Here is a 16,743-nt window from a genome sequence, read left to right as displayed (position 1 = left end):
GAATATCTTAAGCTTCCCGTGCCTCTCGAGGCTGGGAGACTGTAAACAATCGTATGCATAGCTGTAGGAGTCTGGGTAAACTTGTCAGGCGAGTTAGAGAGCCATCTGAGGGGTTTGGATTTAAACACTCCTAATTGCCCAGGAACTTTATTAATTGGAGCTGTAAGTTAACTCTTTGACAGAGAGAGCGAGATGGTGGTGGGGGACAGCCCCCAGTAAAGTCAGAGGTGAGAGCACAAAGCAGTAAAGTAGGCAGACTCTGGTTTTTGGGGGGTAGATGCTCGAGAATATCCGGGGGGACTCCTGAAGCTCGATCCCGCCTTTGCGTGTGCCGAGCCTCCTTCCTCATGACCTTTGTCACGAGTGGAATGCCTCACTGGCTCCCGGCAAGCAATCTTGATTCCAACTTGTGCTTCATCCAGCCTTGGCATTTCACATGATGTACTCTGCATATAAGTTAAATAAACAGGGTGACAATATACAGCTTTGATGTACTACTCCTTTCCCGATTTGGAACCAGTCCATCGTTCCATGTCCTGTTCTAATTGTTGCTTCTTGACCTGCATACAGGTTTCTCAGGAGGCAGGTAAGGTGGTGTGGTATTCCCATCTCCTCTACTAGCTTTGGTCATATTGATGCTTCCTAAGGCCCACTTGATTTCGCACTCCAGGATGTCTGGCTCTAGGTGAGTGATCACACCGTCATAGTTATCTGGGTCATGAAGATCTGTTTTGTATAGTTCTTCTGTGTATTCTTGCCACCTCTTAATATCTTCTGCTTCTGTAAGGTCCATACCATTTCTGTCCTTTATTGTGCCCATCTTTGCATGAAATGTTCCTTTGGTATCTCTAATTATCTTGAAGAGATCTCTAGTCTTTCCCATTCTATTGTTTTCCTCTATTTCTTTGCACTGATCACTTAGGAAGGCTTTCTTATCTCTCCTTGCTATTCTTCAGATGGATATATCTTTCCTTTTCTCCTTTGCCTTTTGCTTTTCTTCTTTTCTTATCTATTTGTAAGGCCTCCTCAGACAACCATTTTGCCTTTTTGTATTTCTTTTCCTGGGGATGGTCTTGGTCACAGCCTCCTGTACAATGTCATGAACCTCTGTCCATAGTTCTTAAGGCATGCTGTCTGTCAGATCTAATTCCTTTAATCTATTTGTCACTTCCTCTGTATAATCGTAAAGGATTTCATTTAGGTCATAAGTGAATGATCTAATGGTTTTCCCTACTTTCTTCAATTTCAGTCTGAATAATAAGGAGTTCACGATCTGAACCATGGTCAGCTTCTGGTCTCGTTTTTGCTGAGTATGTATAGAGCTTCTCCATCTTCGGCTGCAAAGAATATAATCAATCTGATTTTGGTATTGTCCATCTGGTGATGTCTGTATGTAGAGTTGTCTCTTGTGTTGTTGGGAAAGGGTGTTTGCTATGACCAGTGTGTTCTCTTGGCAAAACTGTTAGCCTTTGCCCTGCTTCATTTTGTACTCCAAGGCTAAACTTGCTTGTTATTCCAGGTACCTCCTGACTTCCTACTTTGCGTTCCAGTCCCCTTATGATGAAGAGGATATCTTTTTTGATGTTAGTTCTGGAAGGTCTTGTAGAACTGTTCCACGTCAGCTTCTTTGGCATTAGTGGTTGGGCCATAGACTTGGATTACTGTAATATTGAATGGTTTGCCTTAGAAACAAACAGAGATCATTCTGTCATTTTTGAGACTGCACCCAAGAACTGCATTTCGGACTGTTTTGTTGATTATGAGGGCTACTCCATTTCTTCTAAGGGATTCTTGCCTATAGTAGTAGATATAATGGTCATCTGAATTAAATATGCCCATTCCGGTCCATTTTAATTCATTGATTCTTAAAATATCAATATTCACTCTTGCCATCTCCTGTTTGACCACTTCCAATTTACCTTGATTCATGGACCTAACATTCCAGGTTCCTATACAATATTGTTCTTTACAGCATTGGGCTTTACTTCCATTACCAGTTACATCCACATATGGGTGTTGTTTTCACTTTGACTCCATCTCTTCATTTTTTCTGGAGTTATTTCTCTACTGATCTCTAGTAGTATACTGGGCACCTACCGACCTGGGAAGTTCATTTTTCAGTGTCCTATCTTTTTGCATTTTCATGCTGTGCATGGGGTTCTCAAGGCAAGAATACTGAAGTGGTTTGCCATTCCCTCTCCAGTGGCCCATGTTTTTTCAGAACTCTCCACCATGACCCATTTGTTTTGCGTGGCCCTACTGGCATGGCTCCTCGTTTCATTGAGTTAGATAAGGCTGGGATCCATAGAACATTGTTAAGCGCCCCGTAAATATCTGTTGAAAAGGAACTGAGGTTTTGAAGCAACAGGAACTTTCATTCATTGTTGGTAGGGATGCAGAATGGCACAGCCACTTTGAAACAGTTTGGCAGTTTCTCACAAAACATACTCTCACCATACAATCGAACTTTCCCTGGCATTTACCTGATAGAGATGAAAATTGTTGTTTACACAGAAACCTGCACACAGATACAGGTTTATTCACAATGCCATACCTGAAAGGAGCTAATCTGCCCTTTAATAGGTGAATGAAGAAATAAACTGTGGTACCTCCAGACAATGGAATATTATTCAGCACTAGAAAGAGCTGTGGTATATAAGGCCATGGACAGCCATGGAAGAACCATAAATGCATATTACTAAGTGAAAAGCCAGTCTGAAAAGGCTACTTACTGTATGATTCCAACTGTATGACAGTTTGGAAAAGACAAAACTATAGACAGTAGAAAGATCAGTGGAGTAGAGATCAGTAGAAAGATCTCTTGCCTGGAGAGTCCCATGGGCAGAGGAGGAGGACTATAGTCCATGGGGTTGCAAAGAGTCAGACTTCACTGAGCATGCACACATACATGTGAATTGCATCTCAATAAAGCTAATACATTTTAGCAAAAATTGGTGGTTTGCTTTATAGTGGCAAAATATAAAATATTGTATTGTGAAAGGTGATATTCTGTTCTATTTCTTTGCACTCTAAATGGAGTTTTGAATGGGAATAAACTGTAGAGATTTTTTTAAAAATCAGGCTTTAATGTGATATAGTAAACAGTGACAAGAGAATATTTGGAAACGTTTGGATAAAAACAGCCCTTGAGTGAGACATAGATTAAGAGGCCAGTCTGCCTTTCAGGATAAATAGTCATCCACCTCATTTTTATTTTTTTACTTTATAGTATATTGTATGAGTTTAAATAGCTCACAAGGTTTGGTTTTTTTCTCCTGCCATTAATTATCTACTTTTGTGATTTCTCCTTTGAAAAAGGACAGCCACCATCCCACTTCCTCAATGCCTTAGTAAGATGAGTTCAGTAACTCTTTACTTCTATCATCTCCTTTTGAGCACTAAAAAAATGTGATAATATCGGCACTGATTTTTTTTTTTAAACAAGAGTAACAAAGGGTTTAAAATCTTTCCCTAATGGCTTTGTTGAAATGATTTGATAACATCCATATTTACTGTGTTTCTTGGGCTAACTGTTATATCCTTGAGACAGATTCCTCTGGCATCATTCTTGCTTTCTCTGGCTTCTTTTGTAAGTGCCGTCTTTTGTGCTCCTCTGGTAGAGAGAGAGACAGAGAGAGAGAGAGAGAGAGAGAGAGAGAGAGAGAGAGAGTGTGTGTGTGTGTGTGTGTGTGTGTGTTCTCTCAGTCGTGTCCAACTCTTCCCAAGGACTGTGCTTCTATGGTAGTGTGTGTGTGTGCATGTGCATGCGTGCATGCGTGTGCACTGCACTCTCAGTCATGTCCACTCCTGTGGACTGTAGTTCCTCTGTCGGTGAAATTTTCCAGGCAAGAATACTGGAGCAGGTTGCCTTTTCTTTCTTCAGGGAATCTTCCCTACCCAGGGATCAAACCCATGTCTCCTGCATCGAGAGGCGGGTTCTTTACCAGCAGAACCACCAAGGAAGTTCACTCTATGCAATAATCTTTTTTTTCCTCCCCATTTGTCCACGTATTGGTATCTTCTGTTTATCGGCCTGTCTCTTCCATTAGCCTGTATGCTTGTCTCTCCCATTAGCCTGTATGCTTCATAAAGACCAATGACTGGATCTTATCTTTGTACCTCAGCGTCTGTAGTTGAATTTGGCAAATAGGAAGAACTCAGTAAAGGCTTATTGAACTGAGCTTCATCACAGTAGAAGCTGGATTATCAGATGTGATCAGGAGTGATATTTATTCTGTTAATTTTTAAAGAGTCAAAGCTATAATTATTGAAAAATATATATACCTGTTCTTTAAGTTTTATTTTAATTGAAGCATAGTGGTATAATCTTTGACAATGATTTGATGCAGATCATGGCCTTTGAATATAGTACCCTATAGTTCTGATTAGTCTTTTTTGCATTGAAAAACAAACAGAAAATTTTAAACCTTCAAATGAAAACGATTTATTTAAAATAGAAGCACTTGGAAAGAACTTCGAGACATGAATATAGAATTTCACCCAATTTGTAACATGTATCTACAGATATCAAGAGCAATTTTTATTAGCAACTCAATTTTATTGTCTGTTTTAAAACATTTCTTGAAATATTTTAAAGAGTTTTTATAGAAACAGTAGCTGTCTTTTTGCAGTCATATTTCTGTTAACTAAATGCAGTGGCATTAACAAGTTTGGGAACAAACAAACATAACTGATTGGTTCTTATTAAGCATATACTTCAACTATTTGGATTAGAAATACAAAGAAGTACTGAAGAGTAGCTAACCAGCTCTGAGCATTAAAACTTACCCCTAGCATCCATAATACATTTTATGCAAAAAAATGGAGAATATTGATTAATCTAGTAAATCACTTACTGGAGGGAATTTACGAGAATTTATGCTTTTTTTTTTTTTTTTCCTGTTCCAAAATTTCATCAATTATAGATAGAGCTTAGGCAGGGTCTGGTATATCTTGCCACAGGATTTCATAAATTTGTTCTTAAAACTCAGTGCTTTAAAATGTCTTATTGTTTTTTCAAGTCACTCTGGCCCCCCACAAAGAATTTCATGCTAATTGTTTTTGTTTGTTTGTTTGTTTGTTTTAATTTCAGTGGTAGGAATGGGATCCTGGTGCTTCCACATGACTCTGAAATATGAAATGCAGGTCAGTAATGACAAAATTTACTAAATGCTTATTTCCCTTAATCCAGAGACACTTCATATTTTAGGAAAGAGCGAATTTCTAGAGGGTGATATTGAGACAAGAGAAAAAAGATGAGATCTGTAATCCCAAGAGTTTTTACTTCAGGCCAAAGGATCCAGGTTGAATAAGTGAAGTAAAGAGGCAAGCAAAGAAGTGGTCCAGAGAGAAACCAAGCAAGAGCAGTATGAGTTTTTGACCACCTCTGTTAAGGCATGTATGGCTTTAGAGCAGGATTAGAAAGTAAAATGCCATGCAGACATCCTCACCAAAACAATGTATCCTTATTCTTGGCTGCTATGTCCCCTTATGTCTCTTTTACGGTGTCCAGTTGAATGGTCTGGTTCCTTTAACTAGCAGGGTTTTAGAGCTATGCTAGGATTTATATTTACTGTCCTTGCTCCAAGGGGGCCATATAGGTTGTCCTGAATCTTTTAACCTCTTTGTTCCCCATTACTAACCCAGAAACTTCTAGAATAGCACCGTCTAATAGAAATATAATGTTGAGGTTCGTGTTGAGGTTTGACAGAAAACAAAAAAATTCTATAAAGCAATTATCCTTCAATTAAAAAATATATTTGAAAAAAAAATAATGTGAACTACTTGTATAATTTCTAGTAGTCACATTTTAAAAGCCACATTAAAAAGAAATAGGTGTAATTAATTTTAATAATATATTTTAACTCAGTATATCCAAAGTATTGCTATTATTTCAACATATAATATAAAAATCTATTAATGAAATGTCTCACAGCTTAAAATTGGGTATATATTTCACACTTGCAGTGTATTTCAGTATGCTGCTAAGTTGCTTCAGTCGTGTCCGACTCTGTGCAACCCCACAGACGGCAGCCCACCAGGCCCCGTCATCCCTGGGATTCTCCAGGCAAGAACACTGGAGTGGGTTGCCATTGCCTTCTCCAATGCATGAAAGTGGAAAGTGAAAGTGAAGTCGCTCAGTCGTGTCCGACTCTTAGCGACCCCATGGACTGCAGCCTAGCAGGCTCCTCTGTCCATGGGATTTTCCAGGCAAAAGTACTGGAGTGGGGTGCCATTGCCTTCTCCAGTATTTCAGTATAGATTACTCCAAATGCTCAATAACCACATATGCCTAGTGCCTACTGTATTGGATAGTGCTAATCTGGAAGAACCTGTTTAATTAACAGTCTATGAATTATTAATTACAGCTATATTAAAATATGAGTGACATTCTGTAAAACAAGTGGCCTGTAATCTTCAAAAGTATCCATGATCATAAAGTGAAAAGACCAAGGAACTGTTCAAGATTGAAGGAGACTAAAAAGAAATGAAGAGTAAATACACTGCATAATTCTGGACTGGATCCTGTGAATGTATATGTGTGTGCATGTGTGTGTGTGTGCGCGTGCGCTTATACTTATGATATTATTGGGACACTTAGAAAAATTTAATGGGATTGGAGGATTATGTAGTAGTAATTAATCTATGTTAATTTCTTGATTTTGTTGGTGGTATTGTGGATATGTAGGTTCTTTCCCCACTGAAATGTCGTGGCACCCCTGTTGAAATCAATCAATTATAAATTTATGAGTTTATTTCTTGACTCTTGATTCCACTGACCTATATGTACCTTGATTCAGGTAGGTTTGTAGTAAATTTTGAAATTGGGAGCTGTGAATCCTCCAAATTTATTCTTCTTTTTAAAAATTGGTTAATGTATTTTGGATCCCTGGCATTTATCAATTTCTGCAAAGTTAGGTGGGATTTTGAAAGTCAGTGAATCAGTTCAGTCGCTCAGCCGTGTCTGACTCTTTGCGACCCCATGGACTGCAGCATGCCAGGCCTCCCTGTCTATCACCAACTCCTGGAGTTTACTCAAACTCATGTCCTTTGACTCGGTGATGCCATCCAACCATCTCATCCTCTGTTGTCCCCTTCTCCTGTTGTCCTCAATCTTTCCCAGCATCAGGGTCTTTTTCAATGAGTTGGTTCTTAGCATCAGGTTGCCAAAGTATTGGAGTTTCAGCTTCAGCATCAGTCCTTCCCAGTGAATATTCAGGACTGATTTCCTTTAGGATGGACTAGTTGGATCTCCCTGCAGTCCAGGGGACTCTCAAGGGTCTTCTTCAACACCACAGTTCAAAAGCATCAATTCTTCAGCACTCAGCTTTCTTTATAGTCCAACTCTCACATCCATACATGACCACTGGAAAAACCACAGCTTTGACTAGATGGACTTTTGTTGGCAAAGTAATGTCTCTGCTTTTTAGTATGCTGTCTAGGTTGGTCATAGCTTTTATTCCAAGGAACAAGGGTCTTTTAATTTCATGGCTGCAGTCACCCTCTGCAGTGATTTTCAGATCAGATCAGTCGTTCAGTCGTGTCCAACTCTTTGTGACCCCATGAATCGCAGCACGCCAGGCCTCCCTGTCCATCACCAACTCCCAGAGTTCACTGAGACTCACGTCCATTGAGTCAGTGATGCCATCCAGCCGTCTCATCCTCTGTCGTCCCCTTCTCCTCTTGCCCCCAATCCCTCCCAGCATCAGAGTCTTTTCCAATGAGTCAACTCTTCGCATGAGGTGGCCAAAGTACTGGAGTTTCAGCTTTAGCATCATTCCTTCCAAAGAAATCCCAGGGCTGATCTCCTTCAGAATGGACTGGTTGGATCTCCTTGCAGTTTCCAAGGGACTCTCAAGAGTCTTCTCCAACACCACAGTTCAAAAGCATCAATTCTTTGGCGCTCAGCCTTCTTTACAGTCCAACTCTCACATCCATACATGACCACTGGAAAAACCACAGCTTTGACTAGATGGACTTTTGTTGGCAAAGTAATGTCTCTGCTTTTGAATATGCTATCTAGGTTGGTCATAACTTTCCTTCCAAGGAGTAAGCGTCTTTTAATTTCATGGCTGCAGTCACCATCTGCAGTGATTTTGGAGCCCAGAAAAATAAAGTCTGACACTGTTTCCACTGTTTCCCCATCTATTTCCCATGAAGTGATGGGACCGGATGCCATGATCTTCGTTTTCTGAATATTGAGCTTTGCCCCATGTAAATAACAGGGAGGGAACACAGCCCCACCCATCAACAGAAAATTGGATTAAAGATTTACTGAGCATGGGGGCCATCAGAACAAGACCCAGTCAGTATCCCTCTCAGTCAGTCTCTCCCATCAGGAAGCTTCCATAAGCCTCTTATCCTTCTCCATCAGAGGGCAGACAGACTGAAAACCACAATCACAGAAAACTAACCAATCTGATCACATGGACCACAGCCTTGTCTAATTCAATGAAACTATGCATTATGCCATGAAGGGCCACCCAAGACGCATGGGTCATGGTGGAGAGTTCTGACAAAATGTGGTCCACTGGAGAAGGGAATGGCAAACTGCTTCAGTATTCTTGCCTTGAGAACCCCATGAACAGTATGAAAAGGGATTTTGAAAGAGATTGCATTAAATCCATACTTTGTAAAGTATTGCCATCTATATATTAGGGCTTCCAATATTTGAATACAGGGTATCTTCTCACTTATTTAAGTCTTTTAAATTTCTTTCAATGATGTTTTATAGTTTATGTGCAAGTCTTGACTTCTTTTGTGTAGGTATTCTTTTTGATGCTATAAATGAAATTGTTAATTTCATTTTCTGATTTCTCATGCCATTGTGTAGAAATAACAATGATTTTTGCCTATTGCTCCTATTCCTGCAGCCCTCTTGAACTTGTTTTTACCTCTTACAGTTTTATGTGTATATGTATATGGATTCATTAGAGATTTTTGTCATATGTAAATAGAGATAGTTTTACGTCTCTTTAGCAATTAAATGGCTTTCACTTATTTTTCTTGCCTAACTGCCCTGACTTGGACTTCTTGGACAGTGTTTTATTTTTAATTGAAATATAGTTAATTTACATTATTATATTAGTTTCAAATGTACAACATAATGATTCCATATTTTTACAGATTATTTTCCATTATAAATTACTATAAGATAATGGCTGTGGTATGCTATATATCTTTGTTGCTTATCTATTTTATATTGGTATGCTATGTATCTTTGTTGCTTATCTATTTTATATGTAGTACTTTGTATCTATTAATTCTACACTCTAATTGTCCTTCCCCTCTTCCTCTTCTCTTTGGTAACCACAAGTTTGTTTTCTATATTTGTGAATATGTTTCTGTTTTGCATGTATATTCATTTGTATCCTAGACACTGTTGAATAGAAGTGGAGAGAACAGACATCCTTATTTTCTTCCTATCTTAAGAAGAAAGCTTTCAGGTTTTCACCATTAATTATAATATTAACTTTATTAGGCTGACGAAGTTCCCTTCTACCTCATTTGAGTGTTTTTAATCAAGAAAAAGTGTTGGAATTTTCAGATTTTTTCTGTATCTCTTGAAATGATCGTGTGGTTTTTCTTCTTTATTATATTAGTATGGTCTAGTATGTTGATTTATTTTCACATATAATACCAACGTTGCATTCCTGTGCTAAATTCCATTTAATCAAGGCATATAATCTTGAGTGAATATCCTTGTAGGAAACGTGCACTAAACTACTTTGGAGTTGTGGAACCTCATGTCACTGGCTGACTCAAATGGTTCAGGGAGAAGAAAATTATTTTTATTGTACTTTAAACAGAAAAACAATGGACGTATACTTTGACCCAGTAATTGCACTCCTAGGATTGCTTCCTAAGAAAGTAATCAGAGGTAGAGAAAAGATGTTTCACAAAGATATTTATCAGAGCATCACATGTGATAAAGAATTTTAAATGATCTAAATGTTTAACAGTAGGAAGGTCTTTTGGAATTCCCTGGCAGCCCAGTGATTACAGGGCTCAGCACTTTCACTGCTGACACCTGGGTTAATCCCTGGTTGGGGAACTGAGACCCCACAGGCTGTGAGACGTGGCCAAACAAAAAGAAAACAATAATTTAACAGTTGCTAAATATGCTGTGATATACCTAAACTAAAGTAATATTTTTGAAGACTGTTTACATGGGAAAATATTATAAAGATGTAAAACCTTGTGTAATATGATATCAGTTGTATAAATAATAATGAAAAGACTGGGAGGAAGTACATTTTGCCTCTCCTTTCCCCTTTTTTACAAAGTTTGTAATCTGTGGCCCTCAATTATAATAATTCTCACCCATCCATATAGATACCCTTAAAGCCGTCTTGCTTTTTGAGTAATATTTAGCCCAGATCAAGCTCAATTACCTGCCTACTATGTGCCTGAACTCAGTAGCTAAGTATTGCTCATAGAAGTCACATCCCTTTGTTGAGTGACCTCACTTTTAAGTTATTAAACAGAAATTGCAAATAAGCACTGAATGCCACAAAGCAGTGCAATTACATTTCCCTCATAGTTTCACTTCCCAGAACCATTATTTTACACCTGTTTCCTTTTTTAGATTTCTTTTTATATCTCTTTTGGCCTCATACCCTGTGCTCCAGAATCACTGCAGATGGTGACTGTAGCCATGAAATTAAAAGACACTTGCTCCTTGGTAGAAAAGCTATGACAAACCTAGACAGCATATGAAAAAGCAGAGACATTACTTTGCTGACAGAGGTCCATCTAGTCAAAGCTATGGTTTTTCCAGTAGTCATGTATAGGTGTGAGAGCTGGACTGTAAAGAAGGCTAAGTGCCGAAGAATTGATCCTTTTAACTGTGTGGAGAAGACTCTTGAGCATCCCTTGGACAGCAAGGAGATCAAACCAGTCAATCCTAAAGGAAATCATTGGAAGGACTGATGCTGAAGCTCCAATACTTTGGCCACCTCATGGGAAGAACTGGCTCATTGGAAAAGACCCTGATGCTGGGGAAAATTGAAGGTAGGAAGAGAAGGGGGCGACAGAGGATGAGATGGTTGGATGGCATCACTGACTCAATGGACATGAATTTGAGCAAGCTCTGGGAGTTGGTGATGGACAGGGAAGCCTGGCGTGCTGCAGTCCATGGTGTTGCATAGAGTCAGATACGACTGAGCGACTGAGCTGAACTGAACTGAGCATTCTATACAGTGTTTACTTTTTCTTCATGAAACAGTTATCTTGACTTCCTGGTTTTCCTTGTCTTATGGAAAACGAAATTCCCCCAGCTTTCTTCCTTACTCTACTGGCCACTCTTTTGCCCTGAGCCACGTTCTCTGTGGGCTTCCCTGGTGTTTCAGTATTTAAGAATCTGCCTACTAGTGCAGGAGACATGGGTTCGATCCCTGGTCTGGAAAGATGCCCAGGAGAAGGAAATAGCAACCCAGTCCAGCATTCTTGCCTGGTAAATCCCATGGACAGAGGAGCCTGGCATGCTACAGTCTATGGGATTGCAAAAAGTTGGACATCACTCAGCAACTGAACAGCAGCAATATTCTCTGTGTTCCCTCCTAGGTGATCTTATATAATCTCGTACCTTTGAATGTGACCTATACACTGATGATTCAAAACATCTCTATTCAGTTCTGATCTCACTTCTTAGCTATAGATTTGTGTATCCAAGCATGTTTGACATATCATAGACATTTCAACCTTTAACATGAGCAATACGTAATTCTTTATTTCTTTTCCCGTAACTGTTCCTCCCTGGTGTTCCCCTGTGATGGCCTCACCCACCCATTTGCTGAATGGAAATGGGAATGGAAACATCCAAAAACCTGGAGTCATCCCTGATTTCTTTATTTTCCTCATCCCTCATATTTAATTTGTCCTTCTGATTTTATTTTTAATGTATATCTAGATCTGCCTGCTCTCCCTGTTTTTACTGCTTCTACCTTAGTTTAAGAAATCACCATCCCATTTAGTTAATCACACAAGTGAATAAAAGAGTTAATTGAAATATTAAATTATAGAAACTCCTGGTCTATGGGTTTACATGCAGCTGTATTTCTCTGCATTTCTGCATTTAGCAAATTTCCTGCAGTAAATATGAAGTACTTTTGTGATAAGAAAAATTCATGTTTATGTTTGTTTTAAAGAAGAGACTTTAAAGACGCCAGAGGTGCTTTGGTGGAATAATACTACTAACAAACCAGTCAGAATACCTTTCATCCTAGAGCAGACTGCCTCCTAATATTAGGGATATTTAACTCAGCATTAAGTTTTATTTACATGGTAAGATTATCATATTTTCCAAAGATGTTCACACCCACATATCCCATCCCACCTGCTTTTCTTGCAAGGTAACATTGACTCTCCTCAAGAGATGGAATCTTTGTTGCCCTTGAATACTGGGCAAGACTGTGACTATAGCAGATTCAAAGCTGTGTGACATCCAAGTTTGAATCACAGAAAGCAATACAGCTTCTGCCTAGTCCTCCTGGGATGCTCCGAACCCAGCATCATATTGTAAAGAAGCCACTTGCAAGGGCCAAACATAGATGTCTTTGCTGTACCTCACGCGTAATCCCCACACTTTAGCCCGCGTCAACTGCCGGAAAATTGAGTGAGCAAGTCTTTGGGTGATTCCAGCTCCCAGCCTTTTGGCTATCCCAGCTCACACTGAGTGAAGTAGAGATGGACTGTCCTCTCTCAACTCTGCTTTCAATGCGTATGAATGAGCAAAGTAAACACTGCTATTTTAAGCTGCTGAATTTTGAGGTGGTTTTTTAATACAGTGACATATGACCAGAACAATTAAAAAACTTCTAGTCTAAATCTTTGCATGCAGTATTCTCTGACATTCCCTTAACACATGTTTTCTAAGACTTAGATAAATTTTAAAATTTCAAGGATCATTCCTGCTGTCTACTGTTCCTAAAATGTTTACCCTGGAAGTTAGTGTGTGTGTCTTCCACACATGAGGAAACTGGGCCAGTGTGCTTAGACAGGATATCAGACAGGACTAGGTGTCTGAGCTGGGGTGGTGATGTAGAGGCTCCCCAGCTGCAACCTGGCTATGTATTCAAATGAGAGACCTCAGAATAGTGAAATAACTAAAAATCTAGTCATGATGCCTGAGGAAGGAACTGGGAATGTTTAGCCTGAAGAAGAGAAGATATGCTTAGTTACCCCCTCTCAGCTGTATGCACCAGATTTTCTCTTTGCATTTGTTTATGTCTGGCCTCTCACTATTCAGTTTGTCTTTTAAACTCTCAGGCAAAATGGTAGCTCCTCTAGGAAGCCTTTCATGGCCTCAGGGTGAGATTTGTACCCCTCATGTGTTCTTTCATAACACGCTTCATGCATCTGTATTACTGCCCTTATCCATGTTATTTTATTTGTATTTATGTGTCTGACTTCTGTAAGAGAGTGTGAGTTACCGAGGACCAAGGATTGTCTAGTTGACCTTGGTATACTTATCCCCTGGGTCTTGCATATACCACAACATAAATGTTTTACAAATCAGTATTTAAAGTTGACACTAGGAGGACCAGGCTTATTCTGTGTGGTTCTAGTGGGGGTTAAAGATTGAGCCATCTTGCTCAACATAGGGAAGACTTTTCTTAGCCAATAGATAGTAAGGGCTACCTTAGAAGATCTTGAGTCCTCTGTCTTTAGAGGTTCTCAAGCATAGGCTGGACAGACACTTTCATCAGTTAAAAAAAATTTTTTTTTGGTACCTAGCTAACAGGTATGCCCAGGTAAAGAATATATAATCCTTCTTTCAAGAAATCTATGTTCTAGGGTTGAAGATTATATGCTAGTGAATGCAATGATAGAGGTATGTACAGGGTGCTATTGAAAGTGATTGTTAGGGCGGGGAGGTCAGAAAAGGGATTTCACACAAATTCAGACACTTGTTTGAGTTAAATTGTCAAAGATGAATAGGAATTTGCCAGGCCAACTGGAACCCACAGTTGTGAATAGGTTTGGCTTCTCAGGGTGCTGAAAGCAGTACTGATACATTATGGTTGTAGTCGTGCAGTGGGAGAATGGATGTGGTGATGATGGTGACAGCGCTACCGGCAATAACAGCTACCATTTGTTACATTATTGAGTACCTGCTCAGAGCAGGCATTGAACTAAGTAGAAGGAGATGTGGTTTAGGGAACTCACCACAGGCCCATCAAAGCCTCATGGACTTTATCCTCTGTGAGTCATTATTTTAACCTGCATTTTGAGCAGAGGTAGGACACGCTTTGATTTGCTGGTAAGCTTAGTTGTTGGCGAGATTGTCACCAAGGTAACATCACATTTGGATGGACACGATGGCTGTTGATCCTGCGGTCTTTGGCACTGTGTTTTTGTCGTTATTATCATACTGTTTTATCAACTTCATGGGCAAATTTTACATACGCCTTATTTCATTTGCCCTTTTTCTACACTATTGTGATTTCATGTGCTTGTGTAACTGGGCAGAAATGAAATATGACCCATTTTATCAATGATTGAGGAGGAAGGAGGAGTCATCAATATTGAAGGATTGGTTTAAATAGCTTCTCCATTTTCTTAATGTAAACATAAAATGATCATAAATATTCACTACAAGTTCTCCCTGTCTTGTCTCCTTCCAAGATAAATTTGGCTCCACAGTGTTAGGCTGTTGTTAGGCACAATTGCTGAAGCAAAGTGAAAAATGGCAGAGTTGCCACATATCTGCCTCTGGTGGTCAGCAAACCATTTCACCAGCCTGAACTTAGTGTGTTGTAGCTATAGAGAAAGTGGAGGCCTGTTTTATTCCTGCACACACTGAGCACAGCAATTATTGACAGTTCTGTATTAAGAATGCTTTAGAGCTAGAGTGCTGAAAAGGCAGTGGCACCCCACTCCAGTACTCTTGCCTGGAAAATCCCACGGACGGAGGAGCCTGATAGGCTGCAGTCCATGGGGTCGCTACGAGTCGGACACAACTGAGCAACTTCACTTTCACTTTTCACTTTCATGCATTGGAGAAGGAAATGGCAACCCGCTCCAGTGTTCTTGCCTGGAGAATCCCACGGACCAGGGAGCCTGGTGGGCTGCCGTCTATGGGGTCGCACAGAGTCGGACACAACTGAAGCGACTTAGCAGCAGCAGCAGCAGAGCTAGAGTGATATTTTCATTAGATTTATTGTTCCTAGGTGGCTGCTACATGAGTTCCAGTTCTGATTCTACCATTTTACTGGCTGTTTAAGCATAGTCATGCCACTTAATCTTGCTGAGCCTTAATTTTCTCATTTATCTAATGAGTTTAATAATACCTGTAGGAGTATTATGAGGATCAGTTGATTAGCATATGAAAAGACCATCATAGGATCTATTAATTAAGTGTCTAATAAATGTTAATTTCCTTCCTTTTTCTTCAGTCAGTCAGAATGTTTGAACCACCATTACTGATCCATGGTTAGTGATTCATTCCTGTAAGTAGTATTGAATTGTGTGTGCCCTTATGGAGGCTTTTCCTGACTCCTTCCTTGTGATCATTGTGTCACGTTTTTGTGGCAGCCAGTCAAGAGCAGTACATTTGGGAGTAGGATTAAGGACAGCATTATAGAGAAGGGGTAGAGATAATTGGTGTGGGCAGATGGCTGTCACATAAGGGGTGAAAAGTACCAACCAAAGGACAATTTAGAATCATATGAACCTTAATATTAAAAGAGATTTTTAAAATTTAGTCCAAATTTGTAAATTTTAGAAATGGAAGAATAGCCCGAGAGAGGGAAAGTTATCTGACTAGAAGTTAGGGACAAGATTAGGACCCACATTTGTTTTGTTTTGTTTCATTTTAGGACTTTATCTTGCGTTGATGATTTAGGAACTTTAAGTTTTTAGGAGACTTCTCCCAGATTTTCTTTTCATCTATTCACTCATTCAATTCATTCTTTTATGCGTTCACTAACTGATATATACAGTTACTGATAATCCTGGGGAGGGTAAAAATTGAAGAAATTTTTTCTTTGTGTTCTTCTGCTATTTCTACGTATTCTGTACTGAGCATGTAATATGTTTGATGTTAGTGGAAAAATGCTATTAAAAGAATATTCATGTATTTCAACTAAGTAAAAATAATTATATTTATCCTAGAAACTAAAACCAAAGAAAAATGTTTGTTCACTTATAACTTTGTTTATAACACAAAAATAAAAATAGCTTAAATGTTAGGTAGTAATATAAGCAATATCAGACTTTATAATGTCAACAGCAGATGTTCTGGTTATAAATAAATACTACCCTTCTTTCTCCTTTGCTCCCTATTTCAGTGAATGAAACCACCTTACATCCAAAACCAAAACCAAAACCTTTGATTCATTTCTAATTTCTCCTGCTTTTCTCACTTCTAGAAACTCTAAAACCTCTTGATTCAACTTCTGTATAATAACTGTTGAGTGCATCTACCTCTGGCTCTCTCCATCTGCCTCTGCCTTAATCTGTTATCTCCAACCCAGATTCCTATAACTGGTTCCTAATTGATGTCTCTGCCTCCCCCATCAGCCTTTTTACTGAAATAGAAATACTCTTATCTTTTTCCCTTCAGAGCATTCTCCACACATACCTGATCTGACACCACATATTTACTACTGTACTAGTCATCTCAGGCTGTATGTTGTCACCCTGCTTATTTAACTTATATGCAGAGTACATCATGAGAAACACTGGGCTGGAAGAAGCACAAGCTGGAATCAAGATTGCCGGGAGAAATACAGTAATCTC

The 16,743-nt window shown here is 39.2% G+C and overlaps 1 long non-coding RNA gene across 1 annotated transcript in view; it reads left to right on the top strand.

The window, feature by feature from the left end:
* Nucleotides 1-16,651, top strand: part of LOC104994085 — an 88,879-nt gene extending 72,228 nt beyond the window's left edge. The window contains exons 3-4 of the long non-coding RNA XR_825911.1: nucleotides 5,093-5,145; nucleotides 15,399-16,651. This is a non-coding gene — a long non-coding RNA (uncharacterized LOC104994085). The remainder of the gene's footprint in view (nucleotides 1-5,092; nucleotides 5,146-15,398) is intronic.
* The last annotated feature ends 92 nt before the right edge of the window (nucleotides 16,652-16,743 follow it).

This window comes from Bison bison, unplaced genomic scaffold, assembly GCF_000754665.1.
Source record: "Bison bison bison isolate TAMUID 2011002044 unplaced genomic scaffold, Bison_UMD1.0 scf7180017864251, whole genome shotgun sequence".
NCBI lineage: Eukaryota > Metazoa > Chordata > Mammalia > Artiodactyla > Bovidae > Bison > Bison bison.
Note: the sequence above shows the minus strand (reverse complement) of the source record. Positions and strands in the feature narration are given on the sequence as shown.